The sequence below is a fragment of the Tachypleus tridentatus genome, chromosome 4 (assembly GCF_004210375.1).
Source record: "Tachypleus tridentatus isolate NWPU-2018 chromosome 4, ASM421037v1, whole genome shotgun sequence".
Lineage (NCBI taxonomy): Eukaryota > Metazoa > Arthropoda > Merostomata > Xiphosura > Limulidae > Tachypleus > Tachypleus tridentatus.
The window spans coordinates 116959395-116980405 of NC_134828.1; the positions used below are offsets into that span (position 1 = coordinate 116959395).

General features: G+C 25.9%; 1 protein-coding gene across 1 annotated transcript in view; it reads right to left on the reverse strand.

Moving 5' to 3' along the window:
• LOC143249933 (arrestin domain-containing protein 3-like) overlaps positions 1-21011 on the reverse strand; it is a 73502-nt gene that overhangs the window by 39395 nt on the left and 13096 nt on the right. The gene's annotated exons all lie outside the window — the stretch shown is intronic.

Consider the following 21011-nt stretch of genomic DNA (forward strand, 5'->3'; position numbering starts at 1 on the left):
GTGATATATATATATATATATATAACACAACTAAAGTGTTACAATATAATTTTGTCAGTTACAATATTTTAATTGGAAAACAACCAATGTGTGTAAGACATCAGGCTACAAGTTCTCACATGTGTTGCTAAACTTATCCTATCCTGCTTAATAATATGAAAGACAATTTAAAACAAATAAACTAACACTCCTCTTCTAACAATCGTTGTTCAGGGCAGGGTGTGGGCATTTGTATCACTGTGCCAAGACTAAGAGAACAAATTGTTTAATAAATATTACGGAAGAGATACAGATACATGGGTCGGAAAAACATATTGTTAATGAAAACAAAGAATGTGAATCATATAAAACGGTTTTCCCAAAAATATTAAATATTTCCTTAAACTGATCGGACAAGTGGCATTCGGTAAAGTTGTTCTCCCTTGAATTTTTTAAACTCATCTAATAAAACTTAATAATAACATGATTAGCGTTAAAGAACATGCTACTTTATTGAGTGACTTCAAAGTAAATTGTACGATATGATATATGATTTTATACTTCACACACACACACACATATATGTATATATATGACCTGTGTGAAGGGAGTTTCATATTCTAACTCTTAGTTCTGGAAAGCCCTGTTCATAAAGTATTGGTAGTTTGTCACACCAAACATTTAGTGTTATAGCCTATAATTTAAAAAATAAATTAGATCACATCTCGAAAACAGTCTTGTGTTTAGCTAGAAAAAAGACAAAACTTAACATCATTGGTGTAGCTTTAATAACTAGAACTTTCTCAAAAGTTAAAAAAAAACAGATTGAACGATATAAAAAAGCAAGTAAGTTTGTGGTCAGTTAATAAGTAATTTGTGAATTATTTAATAATTTACTTCCTTCAGGTTTCTGAGTTAATAAGTAATTTGTGAATTATTTAACATTTTAGTTCATTCAGGTTTTTAATTAATAGGTAATTTGTGAATTATTTAATAATTTACTTCCTTCAGGTTTGTTAGTTAATAGATAATTTGTGAATTATTTAATAATTTACTTCATTCAGGTTTTTAGTTAATAGGTAATTTTAAAATTATTTAATAATTTACTTCATTTAGGTTTTCAGTTAATAGGTAATTTGTGAATTATTTAACAATTTACTTCATTCAGGTTTTTAGTTAATAAGTAATATGTAAATTATTTAATAATTTACTTCCTTCAGGTTTGTTAGTTAATAGATAATCTGTAAATTATTTAATAATTTACTTCATTCAGGTTTTTAATTAATAGGTAATTTGTGAATTATTTAATAATTTACTTCATTCACGTTTTTAGTTAATAGGTAATTTGTGAATTATTTAATAATTTACTTCATTCACGTTTTTAGTTAATAGGTAATTTGTGAATTATTTAATAATTTACTTCATTCAGGTTTTTAGTTAATACGTAATTTGTGAATTATTTAATAATTTACTTCATTCAAGTTTTTAGTTAATAAGTAATTTGTGAATCATTTAATTATTTACTTCATTCAAGTTTTTAGTTGATAGGTAATGTGTGCGTTATTTAATAATTTACTTCATTCAGGTTTTTAGTTAATAAGTAATGTGTGCGTTATTTAATAATTTACTTCATTCAAGTTTGTTAGTTAATAAGTAATTTGTGAATTATTTAATAATTTACTTCATTCAGGATTTTAGTTAATAGGTAATTTGTGAATTATTTAATAATTTACTTCATTCAGGTTTTTAGTTAAAAGGTAATTTGCGAATTATTTAATAATTTACTTCATTCAAGTTTGTTAGTTAATAGGTAATTTGTGAATTATTAATTAATTTACTTCATTCATGGTTTTTAGTTAATAAGTAATTTGTGAATTACTTAATAATTTACTTCATTAAGGTTTCCTAGTTAATAAGTAATTTGTGAATTATTTAATAATTTACTTCATTCAAGTTTTTTCTTAATAGGTAATTTGTGCGTTATTTAATAATTCACTTCATTCAAGTTTGTTAGTTAATAAGTAATTTGTAAATTATTTAATAATTTACCTCATTCACGTTTTTAGTTAATAGGTAATTTCTGAATTATTTAATAACCTTCATTCAGGTTTGTTAGTTAATAGATAATTTGTGAATTATTTAATAATCTACTTCATTCAGGTTTTTAGTTAATAGGTAATTTCTGAATTACTTAATAATTTACTTCATTCAGGTTTGTCAGTTAATAAGTAATTTGTGAATTATTTAATAATTTACTTCATTCAAGTTTGTTAGTTAATAGGTAATTTGTGAATTATTTAATAATTTACTCATTCAAGTTTGTGAGTTAATAAGTAATTTGTGAATTATTTAATAATTTACTTCATTCACGTTTTTAGTTAATAGGTAATTTGTGAATTATTTAATAATTTACTTCATTCACGTTTTTAGTTAATAGGTAATTTGTGAATTATTTAATAATTTACTTCATTCAGGTTTTTAGTTAATAAGTAATTTGTGAATCATTTAATAATTTACTTCATTCAAGTTTTTAGTTAATAGGTAATGTGTGCGTTATTTAATAATTTACTTCATTCAGGTTTTTAGTTAATAAGTAATGTGTGCGTTATTTAATAATTTACTTCATTCAGGTTTTTAGTTAATAAGTAATGTGTGCGTTATTTAATAATTTACTTCATTCAAGTTTGTTAGTTAATAAATAATTTGTGAATTATTTAATAATTTACTTCATTCAGGATTTTAGTTAATAGGTAATTTGTGAATTATTTAATAATTTACTTGATTCAGGTTTTTAGTTAAAAGGTAATTTGCGAATTACTTAATAATTTACTTCATTAAGGTTTCCTAGTTAATAAGTAATTTTTGAATTATTTAATAACTTACTTCATTCAAGTTTTTTGTTAATAGTTAATTTGTGCGTTATTTAATAATTCACTTCATTCAAGTTTGTTAGTTAATAAGTAATTTGTAAATTATTTAATAATTTACTTCATTCACGTTTTTAGTTAATAGGTAATTTCTGAATTATTTAATAACCTTCATTCAGGTTTGTTAGTTAATAGATAATTTGTGAATTATTTAATAATCTACTTCATTCAGGTTTTTAGTTAATAGGTAATTTCTGAATTACTTAATAATTTACTTCATTCAGGTTTGTCAGTTAATAAGTAATTTGTGAATTATTTAATAATTTACTTCATTCAAGTTTGTTAGTTAATAGGTAATTTGTGAATTATTTAATAATTTACTCATTCAAGTTTGTGAGTTAATAAGTAATTTGTGAATTATTTAATAATTTACTTCATTCACGTTTTTAGATAATAGGTAATTTGTGAATTATTTAATAATTTACTTCATTCACGTTTTTAGTTAATAGGTAATTTGTGAATTATTTAATAATTTACTTCATTCAGGTTTTTAGTTAATACGTAATTTGTGAATTATTTAATAATTTACTTCATTCAAGTTTTTAGTTAATAAGTAATTTGTGAATCATTTAATAATTTACTTCATTCAAGTTTTTAGTTAATAGGTAATGTGTGCGTTATTTAATAATTTACTTCATTCAGGTTTTTAGTTAATAAGTAATGTGTGCGTTATTTAATAATTTACTTCATTCAAGTTTGTTAGTTAATAAGTAATTTGTGAATTATTTAATAATTTACTTCATTCAGGATTTTAGTTAATAGGTAATTTGTGAATTATTTAATAATTTACTTCATTCAGGTTTTTAGTTAAAAGGTAATTTGCGAATTATTTAATAATTTACTTCATTCAAGTTTGTTAGTTAATAGGTAATTTGTGAATTATTAATTAATTTACTTCATTCATGGTTTTTAGTTAATAAGTAATTTGTGAATTACTTAATAATTTACTTCATTAAGGTTTCCTAGTTAATAAGTAATTTGTGAATTATTTAATAATTTACTTCATTCAAGTTTTTTGTTAATAGGTAATTTGTGCGTTATTTAATAATTCACTTCATTCAAGTTTGTTAGTTAATAAGTAATTTGTAAATTATTTAATAATTTACCTCATTCACGTTTTTAGTTGATAGGTAATTTCTGAATTATTTAATAACCTTCATTCAGTTTGTCAGTTAATAAGTAATTTGTGAATTATTTAATAATTTACTTCTTTCAGGTTTGTTAGTTAACAGATAATTTGTAAATTATTTAATAATTTACTTTATTCAGGTTTTTAGTTAATAGGTAATTTGTGAATTATTTAATAACTTTCATTCAAGTTTGTTAGTTAATAGATACTTTGTGAATTATTTAATAATTTTCTTTATTCAGGTTTTTAGTTAATAAGTAATTTGTGAATTATTTAATAATTTACTTCATTTAGGTTTTTAGTTAATAGGTATTTTGTGCGTTATTTAATAATTTACTTCATTCAGGTTTTTACTTAATGGGTAATTTGTGAATTATTTAATAATTTACTTCTTTCAGGTTTGTTAGATAATAGGTAATTTGTGAATTATTTAATAATTTACTTCATTCAAGTTTGTGAGTTAATAAGTAATTTGTGAATTATTTAATAATTTACTTCATTCAAGTTTGTGAGTTAATAAGTAATTTGTGAATTATTTAATAATTTACTTTATTCAGGTTTTTAGTTAATAGGTAATTTGTGAATTATTTAATAACCTTCATTCAGGTTTGTTACTTAATAGATAATTTGTGAATTATTTAATAATTTTCTTCATTCAAGTTTTTAATTAATAGGTAATTTGTGAATTATTTAATAATTTATTTCATATAGGTTTTTAGTTAATAGGTAATTTGTGAATTATTTAATAATTTACTTCATTCAGGTTTTTAGTTAATAGGTAATTTGCGAATTATTTAATAATTTACTTCATTCAAGTTTGTTAGTTAATAGGTAATTTGTGAATTATTAATTAATTTACTTCATTCATGGTTTTTAGTTAATAAGTAATTTGTGAATTACTTAATAATTTACTTCATTCAAGTTTCTTAGTTAATGAGTAATTTGTGAATTATTTAATAATTTACTCCATTCAAGTTTCTTAGTTAATAAGTAATTTGTGAATTTTTTAATAACCTTCATTCAGGTTTGTTAGTTAATAGATAATTTGTGAATTCTTTAATAATTTTCTTCATTCAAGTTTTTAATTAATAGGTAATTTGTGAATTATTTAATAATTTATTTCACATAGGTTTTTAGTTAATAGGTAATTTGTGAATTATTTAATAATTTACTTCATTCAGGTTTTGAGTTTATAGGTAATTTGCGAATTATTTAATGATTTACTTCATTCAAGTTTTTTGTTAATAGGTAATTTGTGCATTATTTAATAATTTACTTCATTCAAGTTTGTTAGTTAATAAGTAATTTGTAAATTATTTAAAAATTTATTTCATTCACGTTTTTAGTTATTAGGTAATTTGTGAATTATTTAATAACCTTCATTCAGGTTTGTTAGTTAATAGATAATTTGTGAATTATTTAATAATCTACTTCATTCAGGTTTTTACTTAATAGGTAATTTGCGAATTATTTAAGAATTTACTTCATTCAAGTTTGTTAGTTAATAGGTAATTTGTGAATTATTAATTAATTTACTTCATTCATGGTTTTTAGTTAATAAGTAATTTGTGAATTACTTAATAATTTACTTCTATAAGGTTTCCTAGTTAATAAGTAATTTCTGAATTATTTAATAATTTACTTCATTCAGGTTTGTAAGTTAATAAGTAATTTGTGAATTATTTAATAATTTACTTCATTCAAGTTTGTTAGTTAATAGGTAATTTGTGAATTATTTAACAATTTACTCATTCAAGTTTGTGAGTTAATAAGTAATTTGTGAATTATTTAATAATTTACTTCTTTCAGGTTTGTTAGTTAACATATAATTTGTGAATTATTTAATAATTTACTTTATTCAGGTTTTTAGTTAATAGGTAATTTGTGAATTATTTAATAACTTTCATTCAAGTTTGTTAGTTAATAGATACTTTGTGAATTATTTAATAATTTACTTCATTCACGTTTTTAGTTAATAGGTAATTTGTGAATTATGTAATAACCTTCATTCAGGTTGGTTAGTTAATAGATAATTTGTGAATTAGTTAATAATTTATTTCATTCAAGTTTTTAGTTAATAGGTATTTTGTGCGTTATTTAATAATTTACTTCATTCAGGTTTTTAGTTAATGGGTAATTTGTGAATTATTTAATAATTTACTTCTTTCAGGTTTGTTAGATAATAGATAATTTGTGGATTATTTAATAATTTACTTTATTCAGGTTTTTAGTTAATAGGTAATTTGTGAATTATTTAATAACCTTCATTCAGGTTTGTTAGTTAATAGAAATTTGTTAATTATTTAATAATTTACTTCATTCAAGTTTCTTAGTTAATGAGTAATTTGTGAATTATTTAATAATTTACTTCATTCAAGTTTCTTAGTTAATAAGTAATTTGTGAATCATTTAATAATTTACTTCATTCAAGTTTGTTTCCTAATAAGTAATTTGTAAATTATTTAATAATTTACTTCTTTCAGGTTTGTTAGTTAATAGATAATTTGTGAATTATTTAATAATTTACTTCATTCAGGTTTTTAGTTAATAGGTAATTTGTGAATTATTTAATAACCTTCATTCAGGTTTGTTAGTTAATAGATAATTTGTGAATTATTTAATAATTTTCTTCATTCAAGTTTTTAATTAATAGGTAATTTGTGAATTATTTAATAATTTATTTCATATAGGTTTTTAGTTAATAGGTAATTTTTGAATTATTTAATAATTTACTTCATTCAAATTTGTTAGTTAATAGGTAATTTGTGAATTATTAATTAATTTACTTCATTCATGGTTTTTAGTTAATAAGTAATTTATGAATTACTTAATAATTTACTTCATTAAGGTTTCCTAGTTAATAAGTAATTTGTGAATTATTTAATAATTTACTTCATTCAAGTTTTTTGTTAATAGGTAATTTGTGCGTTATTTAATAATTTACTTCATTCAAGTTTGTTTGTTAATAAGTAATTTGTAAATTATTTAATAATTTACCTGATTCACGTTTTTAGTTAATAGGTAATTTGTAAATTATTTAATAACCTTCATTCAGGTTTGTTAGTTAATAGATAATTTGTGAATTATTTAATAATCTACTTCATTCTGGTTTTTAGTTAATAGGTAATTTCTGTATTATTTAATAATTTACTTCACTCAAGTTTGTCAGTTAATAAGTAATTTGTGAATTATTTAATAATTTACTTCATTCAAGTTTGTTAGTTAATAAGTAATTTGTGAATTATTTAATAATTTACTTCTTTCAGGTTTGTTAGTTAACAGATAATTTGTGAATTATTTAATAATTTACTTTATTCAGGTTTGTAGTTAATAGGTAATTTGTGAATTATTTAATAACTTTTTTTCAAGTTTGTTAGTTAATAGATACTTTGTGAATTATTTAATAATTTACTTCATTGACGTTTTTAGTTAATAGGTAATTTGTGAATTATGTAGTAACCTTCATTCAGGTTTGTTAGTTAATAGATAATTTGTGAATTATTTAATAATTTTCTTCATTCAGGTTTTAAGTTAATAAGTAATTTGTGAATTATTTAATAATTTACTTCATTCAAGTTTTTAGCTAATAGGTATTTTGTGCGTTATTTAATAATTTACTTCATTCAGGTTTTTAGTTAATGGGTAATTTGTGAATTATTTAATAATTTACTTCTTTCAGGTTTGTTAGATAATAGGTAATTTGAGAATTATTTAATAATTTACTTCATTCAAGTTTGTGAGTTAATAAGTTTGTGAATTATCTAATAATTTACTTCTTTCAGGTTTGTTAGTTAATCGATAATTTATGGATTATTTAATAATTTACTTTATTCAGGTTTTTAGTTAATAGGTAATTTGTGAATTATTTAATAATTTACTTCATTCAGTTTCTTAGTTAATAAGTAATTTGTGAATCATTTAATAATTTACTTCATTCAAGTTTATTTGTTAATCAGTAATTTGTGAATTATTTAATAATTTACTTCCTTCAGGTTTGTTAGTTAATAGATAATTTGTGAAATATTTAATAATTTACTTCATTCAGGTTTTTAGTTAATAGATAATTTGTGAATTATTTAATAATTTTCTTCATTCAAGTTTTTAATTAATAGGTAATTTGTGAATTATTTAATAATTTTTTTCATATAGGTTTTTAGTTAATAGGTAATTTGTGAATTATTTAATAATTTTCTTCATTCAGGTTTTTAGTTAATAGGTAATTTGCGAATTATTTAATAATTTACTTCATTCAAGTTTGTTTGTTAATAGGTAATTTGTGAATTATTAATTAATTTACTTCATTCATGGTTTTTAGTTAATAAGTAATTTGTGAATTACTTAATAATTTACTTCTTTAAGGTTTCCTAGTTAATAAGTAATTTGTGAATTATTTAATAATTTACTTCATTCAAGTTTTTTCTTAATAGGTAATTTGTGCGTTATTTAATAATTTACTTCATTCAAGTTTGTTAGTTAATAAGTAATTTGTAAATTATTTAATAATTTACCTCATTCACGTTTTTAGTTAATAGGTAATTTGTGAATTATTTAATAACCTTCATTCAGGTTTGTTAGTTAATAGATAATTTGTGAATTATTTAATAATCTACTTCATTCAGGTTTTTAGTTAATAGGTAATTTCTGAATTATTTAATAATTTACTTCATTCAGGTTTGTCAGTTAATAAGTAATTTGTGAATTATTTAATAATTTACTCATTCAAGTTTGTGAGTTAATAAGTAATTTGTGAATTATTTAATAATTTACTTCTTTCAGGTTTGTTAGTTAACAGATAATTTGTGAATTATTTAATAATTTATTTCATTCAAGTTTGTTAGTTAATAGGTAATTTGTGAATTATTTAATAATTTACTCATTTAAGTTTGTGAGTTAATAAGTAATTTGTGAATTATTTAATAATTTACTTCTTTCAGATTTGTTAGTTAACAGATAATTTGTGAATTATTTAATAATTTACTTTATTCAGGTTTTTAGTTAATAGGTAATTTGTGAATTATTTAATAACTTTCATTCAAGTTTGTTAGTTAATAGATACTTTGTGAAATATTTAATAATTTACTTCATTCACGGTTTTAGTTAATAGGTAATTTGTGAATTATGTAATAACCTTCATTCAGGTTTGTTAGTTAATAGATAATTTGTGAATTATTTAATAATTTTCTTCATTCAGGTTTTTAGTTAATAAGTAATTTGTGAATTATTTAATAATTTACTTCATTCAAGTTTTTTAGTTAATAGGTATTTTGTGCGTTATTTAATAATTTACTTCATTGAAGTTTGTGAGTTAATAAGTAATTTGTGAATTATCTAATAATTTACTTCTTTCAGGTTTGTTAGTTAATAGATAATTTGTGTATTATTAATAATTTACTTTATTGAGGTTTTTAGTTAATAGGTAATTTGTGAATTATTTAATAACCTTCATTCAGGTTTGTTAGTTAATAGAAAATTTGTGAATTATTTAATAATTTACTTCATTCAAGTTTCTTAGTTAATGAGTAATTTGTGAATTATTTAATAATTTACTTCATTCAAGTTTGTTTGTTAATCAGTAATTTGTGAATTATTTAATAATTTACTTCCTTCAGGTTTGTTAGTTAATAGATAATTTGTGAAATATTTAATAATTTACTTCATTCAGGTTTTATATAATAGGTAATTTGTGAATTAGTTAATAACCTTCATTCAGATTTGTTAGTTAATAGATAATTTGTGAATTATTTAATAATTTTCTTCATTCAAGTTTTTAATTAATAGGTAATTTGTGAATTATTTAATAATTTATTTCATATAGGTTTTTAGTTAATAGGTAATTTGTGAATTATTTAATAATTTACTTCATTCAGGTTTTTAGTTAATAGGTAATTTGCGAATTATTTAATACTTTACTTCATTCAAGTTTGTTAGTTAATAAGTAATTTGTAAATTATTTAATAATTTACCTCATTCACGTTTTTAGTTAATAGGTAATTTGTGAATTATTTAATAACCTTCATTCAGGTTTGTTAGTTAATAGATAATTTGTGAATTATTTAATAATCTACTTCATTCAGGTTTTTAGTTAATAGGTAATTTCTGAATTATTTAATAATTTACTTCATTCAGGTTTGTCAGTTAATAAGTAATTTGTGAATTATTTAATAATTTACTCATTCAAGTTTGTGAGTTAATAAGTAATTTGTGAATTATTTAATAATTTACTTCTTTCAGGTTTGTTAGTTAACAGATAATTTGTGAATTATTTAATAATTTATTTCATTCAAGTTTGTTAGTTAATAGGTAATTTGTGAATTATTTAATAATTTACTCATTTAAGTTTGTGAGTTAATAAGTAATTTGTGAATTATTTAATAATTTACTTCTTTCAGATTTGTTAGTTAACAGATAATTTGTGAATTATTTAATAATTTACTTTATTCAGGTTTTTAGTTAATAGGTAATTTGTGAATTATTTAATAACTTTCATTCAAGTTTGTTAGTTAATAGATACTTTGTGAAATATTTAATAATTTACTTCATTCACGGTTTTAGTTAATAGGTAATTTGTGAATTATGTAATAACCTTCATTCAGGTTTGTTAGTTAATAGATAATTTGTGAATTATTTAATAATTTTCTTCATTCAGGTTCTTAGTTAATAAGTAATTTGTGAATTATTTAATAATTTACTTCATTCAAGTTTTTAGTTAATAGGTATTTTGTGCGTTATTTAATAATTTACTTCATTGAAGTTTGTGAGTTAATAAGTAATTTGTGAATTATCTAATAATTTACTTCTTTCAGGTTTGTTAGTTAATAGATAATTTGTGGATTATTTAATAATTTACTTTATTGAGGTTTTTAGTTAATAGGTAATTTGTGAATTATTTAATAACCTTCATTCAGGTTTGTTAGTTAATAGAAAATTTGTGAATTATTTAATAATTTACTTCATTCAAGTTTCTTAGTTAATGAGTAATTTGTGAATTATTTAATAATTTACTTCATTCAAGTTTGTTTGTTAATCAGTAATTTGTGAATTATTTAATAATTTACTTCCTTCAGGTTTGTTAGTTAATAGATAATTTGTGAAATATTTAATAATTTACTTCATTCAGGTTTTATATAATAGGTAATTTGTGAATTATTTAATAACCTTCATTCAGATTTGTTAGTTAATAGATAATTTGTGAATTATTTAATAATTTTCTTCATTCAAGTTTTTAATTAATAGGTAATTTGTGAATTATTTAATAATTTATTTCATATAGGTTTTTAGTTAATAGGTAATTTGTGAATTATTTAATAATTTACTTCATTCAGGTTTTTAGTTAATAGGTAATTTGCGAATTATTTAATACTTTACTTCATTCAAGTTTGTTAGTTAATAGGTAATTTGTGAATTACTTAATAATTTACTTCATTAAGGTTTCGTAGTTAATAAGTAATTTGTGAATTATTTAATAATTTACTTCATTCAAGTTTTTTGTTAATAGGTAATTTGTGCGTTATTTAATAATTTACTTCATTCAAGTTTGTTAGTTAATAAGTAATTTGTAAATTATTTATTAATTTACCTCATTTACGTTTTTAGTTAATAGGTAATTTGTGAATTATTTAATAACCTTCATTCAGGTTTGTTAGTTAATAGATAATTTGTGAGTTATTTAATAATCTACTTCATTCAGGTTTTTAGTTAATAGGTAATTTCATAATTATTTAATAATTTACTTCATTCAGGTTTGTCAGTTAATAAGTAATTTGTGAATTATTTAATAATTTACTTCATTCAAGTTTGTTAGTTAATAGGTAATTTGTGAATTATTTAATAATTTACTCATTCAAGTTTGTGAGTTAATAAGTAATTTGTGAATTATTTAATAATTTACTTCCTTCAGGTTTGTTAGTTAATAGATAATTTGTGAATTATTTAATAGTTAATTCATTCAGGTTTTTAGTTAATAGGTAATTTGTGAATTATTTAATAACCTTCATTCAGGTTTGTTAGTTAATAGATAATTTGTGAATTATTTAATAATTTTCTTCATTCAAGTTTTTAGTTAATAGGAAATTTGTGAATTATTTAATAATTTATTTCATATAGGTTTTTAGTTAATAAGTAATTTGTGAATTATTTAATAATTTACTTCATTCAGGTTTTTAGTTAATAAGTAATTTGTGATTTTTTAATAATTTACTTCATTGAAGTTTTTAGTTAATAGGTAATTTGTACGTTAGTTAATAATTTACTTTATTACCCCCCAGTGGCTTAACGGTACGTCTGCGGACTTACAACTTTAAAAACCAGGTTTCAATACACGTGATGGGCATAGCACAGATAGCCCATTGTGTTACTTTTTGCTTAATTCAAAACAACAGTTTACTTCATTACCGTGAGCATCGAGTTCGTCTTCAAAGAAGTAGATATATATAAATCTACCAAGTAAGTAGTGTTTCTGTTAGACGCAATTTATTTGAAAATATAGGTCTTTCTGTAAGAGGTATTTCTGTTAGGTATACTTTATTCAAGAATATAGGTCTTTCTGTAAGAGGTGTTTCTGTTAGGTGTACTTTATTTGAATATATAGGCCTTTCTGTAAGAAGTGTTTCTGTTAGGTGTACTTTATATGAAAATATTGGCCTTTCTGTTAGAAGTGTTTCTGTTAGGCACAATTTATTTCAAAATATAGGTCTTTCTGTAAGAAGTATTTCTGTTAGGTATACTTTATTCAAGAATATAGGTCTTTCTGTAAGAGGTGTTTCTGTTAGGTGTACTTTATTTGAATATATAGGCCTTTCTGTAAGAAGTGTTTTTGTTAGATGTACTTTATATGAAAATATTGGCCTTTCTGTTAGAAGTGTTTCTGTTAGGCGCAATTTATTTCAAAATATAGGTCTTTCTGTAAGAAGTGTTTCTGTTAGGTGTACTTTATTTAAGAATGTAGGTTTATTGATAAGTTTTGAGTAAAGTAAGTGTGGAACTTGAAAAAATGAAACATTTTCGTTATCCTTACGTGGACTGGTCTTTCCCCTGCTTCTACCCACTAATCCAAAAGAACTCTAAAACAATAGACATCATTACTACAGCAAATGTCTCTTTGATTGCAACAGTTTTTTCTTATAATAATTATAAAATTATAACTTAAATGCTGTTGAAGATAATTTTGTAGAACTGTTAACCATCTTTACATTTGAAAATAAAAAATACCATAACCAATTTAATCATCTCTTAAACAAACAATTTCAGTTTGTGTCTTATTCCACAAGTTGTTGTTTTTTTATATTTCTTTTTAAATATATATATAGTATGCACTACCATGTTTTCGATTCGGCATGGCCATGCGATCAGAAACGTTTCACTCGTAATCTGAGTGTCACAGGTTCGAATCTCCATGTGCCCAAACATCTTCGCTTTTTCAGTCTTGGGGGCATTATAATGTGACTATTCATTGGTAAAAGAGTATACCAAGAGTTGGGTGGTGATGACTAGATGCTTTTCCTCTAGTCTTTCATTGGTCAATTAGAGATGGTTAGCGCAGATATCCCTCGTGTAGCTTTGCGTAAAATTAAAAAACAAACAATGTTTTAATCTTAATTATCAATATCTGATTTAAGTTTGAGGAAGTGATCAGATAACTCTCAGATTTAGCCGCCTAGTGGGCCTTAAGTAAAATGCTTCACAATTAAACTTCTCCAGGCTCTAGTTTTTTTTCATTTTTAAATAAAACTACTAAAGAAAAAAACTATGCCCTTGTTTTAAAATATATCACAAATTCATCATACTCGCATTTCTTCATCTTATCGAGGCCCGGCATGGCAAGGTGGTTAAGGTACTCGACTCATAATCTGAGGGTTCGAATCCCCATCACACCAAACATGCTTGCCCTTTCAGTCGTGAGAGCGTTATAATGTGACGGTCAATCTCACTATTCGTTGGTAAAAGAATAGTCCAAGAGTTGACTGTAGGTGGTGATGAATAGCTGCCTTCTCTCTTGTCTTACACTCCTAAATTGGGGAAGGCTAGCGCAGATAGCCCTCGAATAGTTTTGCGCGAAATTAAAAAACAACAACTTATCGTCACTTAATGATTATAATTCTAACCCTAATCATTTTTGACATGCAGCTTGTTACCATAAAACAAACGTAGCATTCTGCAAACATATTATTCTATTGGTTTTTCTCTACCATTAACTCAAATTGTTAACAAAATAATATTCGACAAATACCAGCAATTAAGTTCAAGTTTTGTTTTATTACACTTTTTATACACTCCAGTGAAAAGGTGTTAAAATCTGAAACAAAGTTTCGTAAATGTTAACATAAGCATTATTGGGAAGAACATTTGTGAAAAGTCAAACATTATTATGTTTGGATGAATCTCTGTTTAATTGTTATCATATTTTAGTCTCACACAAGTTAAAAAGGTAGCGCAGTTGAACTTTATAAGTACCATAAAAACAGACTTACAACATTTCATTAAATAATATATATATATATATATATATATAGATTAAATTAAATGGATATTTGTCTTACATTACTTTATAATGTCTATGGAAAGAAGATTCAAAGAATTTTATTTTGAAACACATAATACGTTACAGACATATAAATATATGATGACATGTCGTTTTTAAGACCGCAATTATCAGAGATCATTACTAGAGACCAACAACAGACTTTTGTTAAAGAAATGCTGCAGTATTCTGTTGGAAAGTGCTGGAAAACAAACTACTTAAGGGCTTTGAAATTCAGTGTCGTGACGAGGAGTCTCTGTGGATTCTTGAAACGTTTTATTTATAACCAAGATTCTTAGCAGGGGATAAAAACGTTTGACAAACCTTATGCTGAACACCAACAATGAAATCTATGAAGTGTGCAATAAAAAAAATTCACAAGGAGGCAGTGCCCTGAAAACGTCATTATGTGTTACTTCATTACGTCATTATGATGTGCCTCACCCTCCACTCCTAATGTATTACAACTTTCTACGACACCTCTCGTTCATAAGTCTTCAGTTATTCCCAGTAACGATATTGTACCGTAAAAACACATTAAAATCTGTAGAAACTGTAATAAGATAAGGTAATTATATGAATTCATTTGGTGGACCCTTCTTAAATAAGAGTTTATCTTAAAACACAATATGCTATATTTACCTTCTCACATAGTTCTTAGATTACCTGTGTCCATTCTTTGAACTAATCATTCTTCTGATACTTAGACCTCAGATTCGTCAGTTTGAAAAACAAAATAAAACACCTGCTACACTTTCTCAGGTGGAGAAAATATACGAAAGTTGATTAATTCGACCAATAGAAACACCTGTGGGAGTGTCTCCAATATATCAGGTGTTCTTTCATATATTTGAATACGTTTTATTATTATTTGATCGTCTGATATCTTTTTACGCTGGGATGAGTTCTTATAAATAAATATAAAGCCAAACAACGTCTCAGACATGCATTTCCTTATAAATTAACTTTTGTACCGGCGTGGCTGCCAATAGTCAAACACGAAGCAGAAAACTAGAAATAAACGACATTACCGGGGGGGGTGAAGGAGGGGGTTTTCTGAACCCCATAGTTTTTATGATGTTGAAGAACCTATGCTTATATAGTTAAAATGCAACTTATGTAATTATAACGCAGCTTGTATAGTTATAACACAACTTATATAGTTATAACACAACTTGCATAGTTATAACACAACTTGAATAGTTATGACACAACTTGTATAGTTATAACACAACTTATATAGTTATAACACAACTTATATAGTTATAACACAACTTGTATTGTTGTAACACAACTTCTATAGTTATAACACAACTTATATAGTTAGAACACAACTTATATAGTTACAACACAACTTCTATAGTTATAACGCAACTTGTATAGTTATAACACAACTTGTATTGTTATAACACAACTTATATAGTTAGAACACGACTTGTATAGTTAGAACACGACTTGTATAGTTATAACACAACTTGTATTGTTATAACACAACTTATATAGTTAGAAAACAACTTATATAGTTAGAACACAACTTGTATAGTTATAACACAACTTGTATAGTTATAACACAACTTGTATAGTTATAACACAACTTGTATAGTTAGAACACAACTTGTGTAGTTATAACACAACTTCTTATTGCATTTAACTTTTTCTACACAGTCTTCATTCTTCTGGTAGACCTTTGTTCACATCTCGACACTGAGTGGATATGAAACAGTTCATTACACTACAACATCAGTTTGTTCATTGTTCACATCTTGATATTGTGTATGTGTGAAACAGCTTATCACACTACAACATCAGTTTGTTCATTGTTCACATCTTGATACTGTGATTGTGTGAAACAGTTCATCACACTACAACATCAGTTTGTTCTTTGTTCACATCTTGATACTGTGTATGTGTGAAACAGCTTATCACACTACAACATCAGTTTGTTCTTTGTTCACATCTTGATACTGTGTATGCGAAACAGCTTATCACACTACAAGATCAGTTTGTTCATTGTTCACATTTCGACACTGAGTGGATATGAAACAGTTCATTACACTACAACATCAGTTTGTTCATTGTTCACATCTTGATATTGTGTATGTGTGAAACAGCTCATCACACTACAACATCAGTTTGTTCATTGTTCACATCTCGACACTGAGTGGATATGAAACAGTTCATTACACTACAACATCAGTTTGTTCATTGTTCACATCTTGATATTGTGTATGTGTGAAACAGCTTATCACACTACAACATCAGTTTGTTCATTGTTCACATCTTGACATTGTGTATGTGTGAAACAGTTCATCACACTACAACATCAGTTTCTTCTTTGTTCACATCTTGATATTGTGTATGTGTGAAACAGCTTATCACACTACAACATCAGTTTGTTCTTTGTTCACATCTTGATACTGTGATTGTGTGAAACAGTTCATCACACTGCAACATCAGTTTGTTCTTTGTTCACATCTTGATACTGTGTATGTGTGAAACAGCTTATCACACTACAACATCAGTTTGTTCTTTGTTCACATCTTGATACTGTGTATGTGAAACAGCTTATCACACTACAACATCAGTTTGTTCATTGTTCACATTTCGACACTGAGTGGATATGAAACAGTTCATTACACTACAACATCAGTTTGTTCATTGTTCACATCTTGATATTGTGTATGTGTGAAACAGCTTATCACACTACAACATCAGTTTGTTCATTGTTCACATCTTGACATTGTGTATGTGTAAAACAGTTCATCACACTACAACATCAGTTTGTTCTTTGTTCACATTTTGATACTGTGTATGTGTGAAACAGCTTATCACACTACAACATCAGTTTGTTCATTGTTCACATCTTTACATTGTGTATGTGTGAAACAGTTCATCACACTACAACATCAGTTTGTTCTTTATTCACAGTTTGTTCATTGTTCACATCTTTACATTGTGTATGTGTGAAACAGTTCATCACACTACAACATCTTGATACTGTGTATGTGAAACAGCTTATCACACTACAACATCAGTTTGTTCATTGTTCACATCTTGATACTGTGTATGTGAAACAGTTTATCACACTACAACATCAGTTTGTTCTTTGTTCACATCTTGATACTGTGTATATGTGAAACAGCTTATCACACTACAACATCAGTTTGTTCTTTGTTCACATCTTGATACTGTGTATGTGTGTAACAGTTCATCACACTACAACATCAGTTTGTTCTTTGTTCACATTTTGATACTGTGTATGTGTGAAACAGCTTATCACACTACAACATCAGTTTGTTCATTGTTCACATCTTTACATTGTGTATGTGTGAAACAGTTCATCACACTACAACATCAGTTTGTTCTTTATTCACATCTTGATACTGTGTATGTGAAACAGCTTATCACACTACAACATCAGTTTGTTCATTGTTCACATCTTGATACTGTGTATGTGAAACAGTTTATCACACTACAACATCAGTTTGTTCTTTGTTCACATCTTGATACTGTGTATATGTGAAACAGCTTATCACACTACAACATCAGTTTGTTCTTTGTTCACATCTTGATACTGTGTATGTGAAACAGCTTATCACACTACAACATCAGTTTGTTCTTTGTTCACATCTTGATACTGTGTATGTGTGTAACAGTTCATCACACTACAACATCAGTTTGTTCTTTGTTCACATTTTGATACTGTGTATGTGTGAAACAGCTTATGACACTACAACATTAGTTTGTTCTTTGTTCACATCTTGATACTGTGTATGTGTGAAACAGTTCATCACAATACAACATCAGTTTGTTCTTTGCTCACATCTTGATACTGTGTGTATGTGAAACAGTTCATCACACTACAACATCAGTTTGTTCTTTGTTCACATCTTTACAATATTAAGAATTATAAGTAAGATTTTTTAAATCTTAAATTTTATAAATATAATTTTTTTATATTTTTTAAAATATCAGTTTTTATTCCAAACTGATAAATGGCGAACGGAACACAACCTTAACATCTGACAACAGGTGAGCCATAGTCAGTATTATACAGCGGCAAAATGTGATACAAGAAAGCATAAGATATCAAAGTAGGCTTATATAGAGACAACTGTAGTAGTAGCGCAAATACTGTACAGATTACAATTACCTTATATAACCACGTGATCTTGATAAATGGGTTAAAACAGAGTTTGTTAAACAAGAACTAGAGAGATAAGATCGTATACAGAGAAGAAAGATTAAAAGAAGAAAACAAAAGACTAAAACTGGAAGAAAGGAAAGACTGGAAATAGAGAGAGAGAAAATAAGAGAAAAGAAGAAATAGAGAGTGGAGAAGCGGAAATAGAGAGAGAGAGAAAATAAGAGGAAAAGAAGAAGTAGAGAGTGGAGAGACTGGAAATAGAGAGAGAGAAAATAAGAAGAAAAGAAGAAATAGAGAGAGAGAAAATAAGAGGAAAAGAAGAAATAGAGAGTGGAGAGACTGGAAATAGAGAGAGAGAGAAAACAAGAGGAAAAAAAAAACAGAGAGTGGAGAGACCGGAAACAGAGAGAGAGAAAACAAGAGGAAAAGAAGAAAAACAGAGTGCAGAGACCGGAAAAGAGAGAGAGAAAACAAAAAAAAATAAAACAGAGAGTGCAGAGACCGGAAAACAGAGAGAGAGAAAACAAGAAGATAAAAGCTAGAGCAAGAGAGTGGAGACCGGAAAACAGAGAGTGCAGAGACCGGAAAACAGAGAGAGAAATCAAGAGGAAAAGAAAAACAGAGAGTGCAGAGACCGGAAAACAGAGAGAGAAAAAAAGAGGAAAAGAAGAAGAAAAGATGGAGAGACTGGAAATAGAGAGAGAAAATAAGAGGAAAAGAAGAAATAGAGAGTGGAGAGACTGGAAATAGAGAGAGAGAAAATAAGAGGGAAAGAAAAAATAGAGAGTGTAGAGACTGGAAATAGAGAGAGAGAAAATAAGAGTTAAAGAAGAAATAGAGAGTGGAGAGACTGGAAATAGAGAAAGAGAAAATAAGAGCACGTACCGAAATAGAAGAAATAGAGAGTGGAGAGACGGTATATATATAGAGAGAGAAAATAAGAGCTAATACCGGAAAAGAAGAAATAGAGAGTGGAGAGACGGTAAATGAAGAGAATAAGATAGCATACTGAGATTACAAAACTCACCCAACAAAATCATAACGAGCCCTAAACTACAAGGCCAGCAGACCCAGACTGCCCAAATTTGATGAACATAATGATGGCGTGATGCTATCCTGGATAATCCACTTCCCATAGAAGAAGACCTATAAGTATATTCAAACATGAAAGATGCCAAGAAATATTACAAATTAATAGTGGTTTTGTTGAAACAATATGGACTTACTGAAGAAGGTTTTAATCTGGAGTTCAGAGAAGTTAAACCTTACATTTGAGAAACTGTATTTCACTTTATGACACATCATATAGATTGACATGACCAAAGTGAACATAGTTTTGAGAGGCTGGCGGACCTATTAGTGCAAGAAGAGTTCATAGTCACGTATTCAACCTAAACATCACTGTTCTTAAATGAGAGAGCATCAAAAGATATATTCGAGATGATCAAGCTGGCAGAACAAGGAGGTATTAGAGCTGGATAGTCCAAGAATACTCAGTTAAATTCAAAACCAGTAATGCCTGACCAGAAGCAAAAGTCTACCAAAGGTGACAGGAGGTTAATAGATAGAAGAGATACTATTGGACACATGGCAGAGGATTACAAGCTCATTACCAGCAAACGGTAGCAAAAATCTTAACACACAGAAGCAGCTGGAGCTATTTACAAAGACAACGCTGATAAGAAACAAGAAACGAGTGACTGGCACCATGGATACTGTTGCCACCATGGATACTGCTGCCAGAAGAAAGATAATCGAGACTAGTTATCAGATGTAATAGGAGAAAGTGTACATGAACAGTTAATGGTTAGCTCAAGTTACTTAATGTATTAACAGTGTCAAATATGTTCGGAATACCTCACAAATGTCAAAACGTGCTACCAAACCATAATATGTCAATATGTGAAGGATCCAAGATTACGAGAAAACCCACTTGTAGAGAAAATTATATATGTAAAAAACGGCTGGTATGGATAGAGAAAGCACTGTGTAGAGGAGCGAACAACGTTTCGACCTTCTTCGGTCATCGTCAGGTTCATAAAGAAAGAAAGAGGTAACTCACGGATAGCTGACCACATGTTTGAAGGCGGTTGTGAAATTGAGTATAGGAATGTAGAGGGCGTGCTTAGATGTTGGATTATATTTATTAATATAGGTATAAAGGTGTTCCTTTGTATTGGTTTATTTTGGGCTTGAATTGTATAAGTAAGGCTTCTTTAATTTTGCGTTTGTTTATGTTTGTTTCTTTATTTAGTAGTTGGGTGTTTTCTATAATTATGTTGTGAAAAATATATAATCAGCCGTTTTTACGTA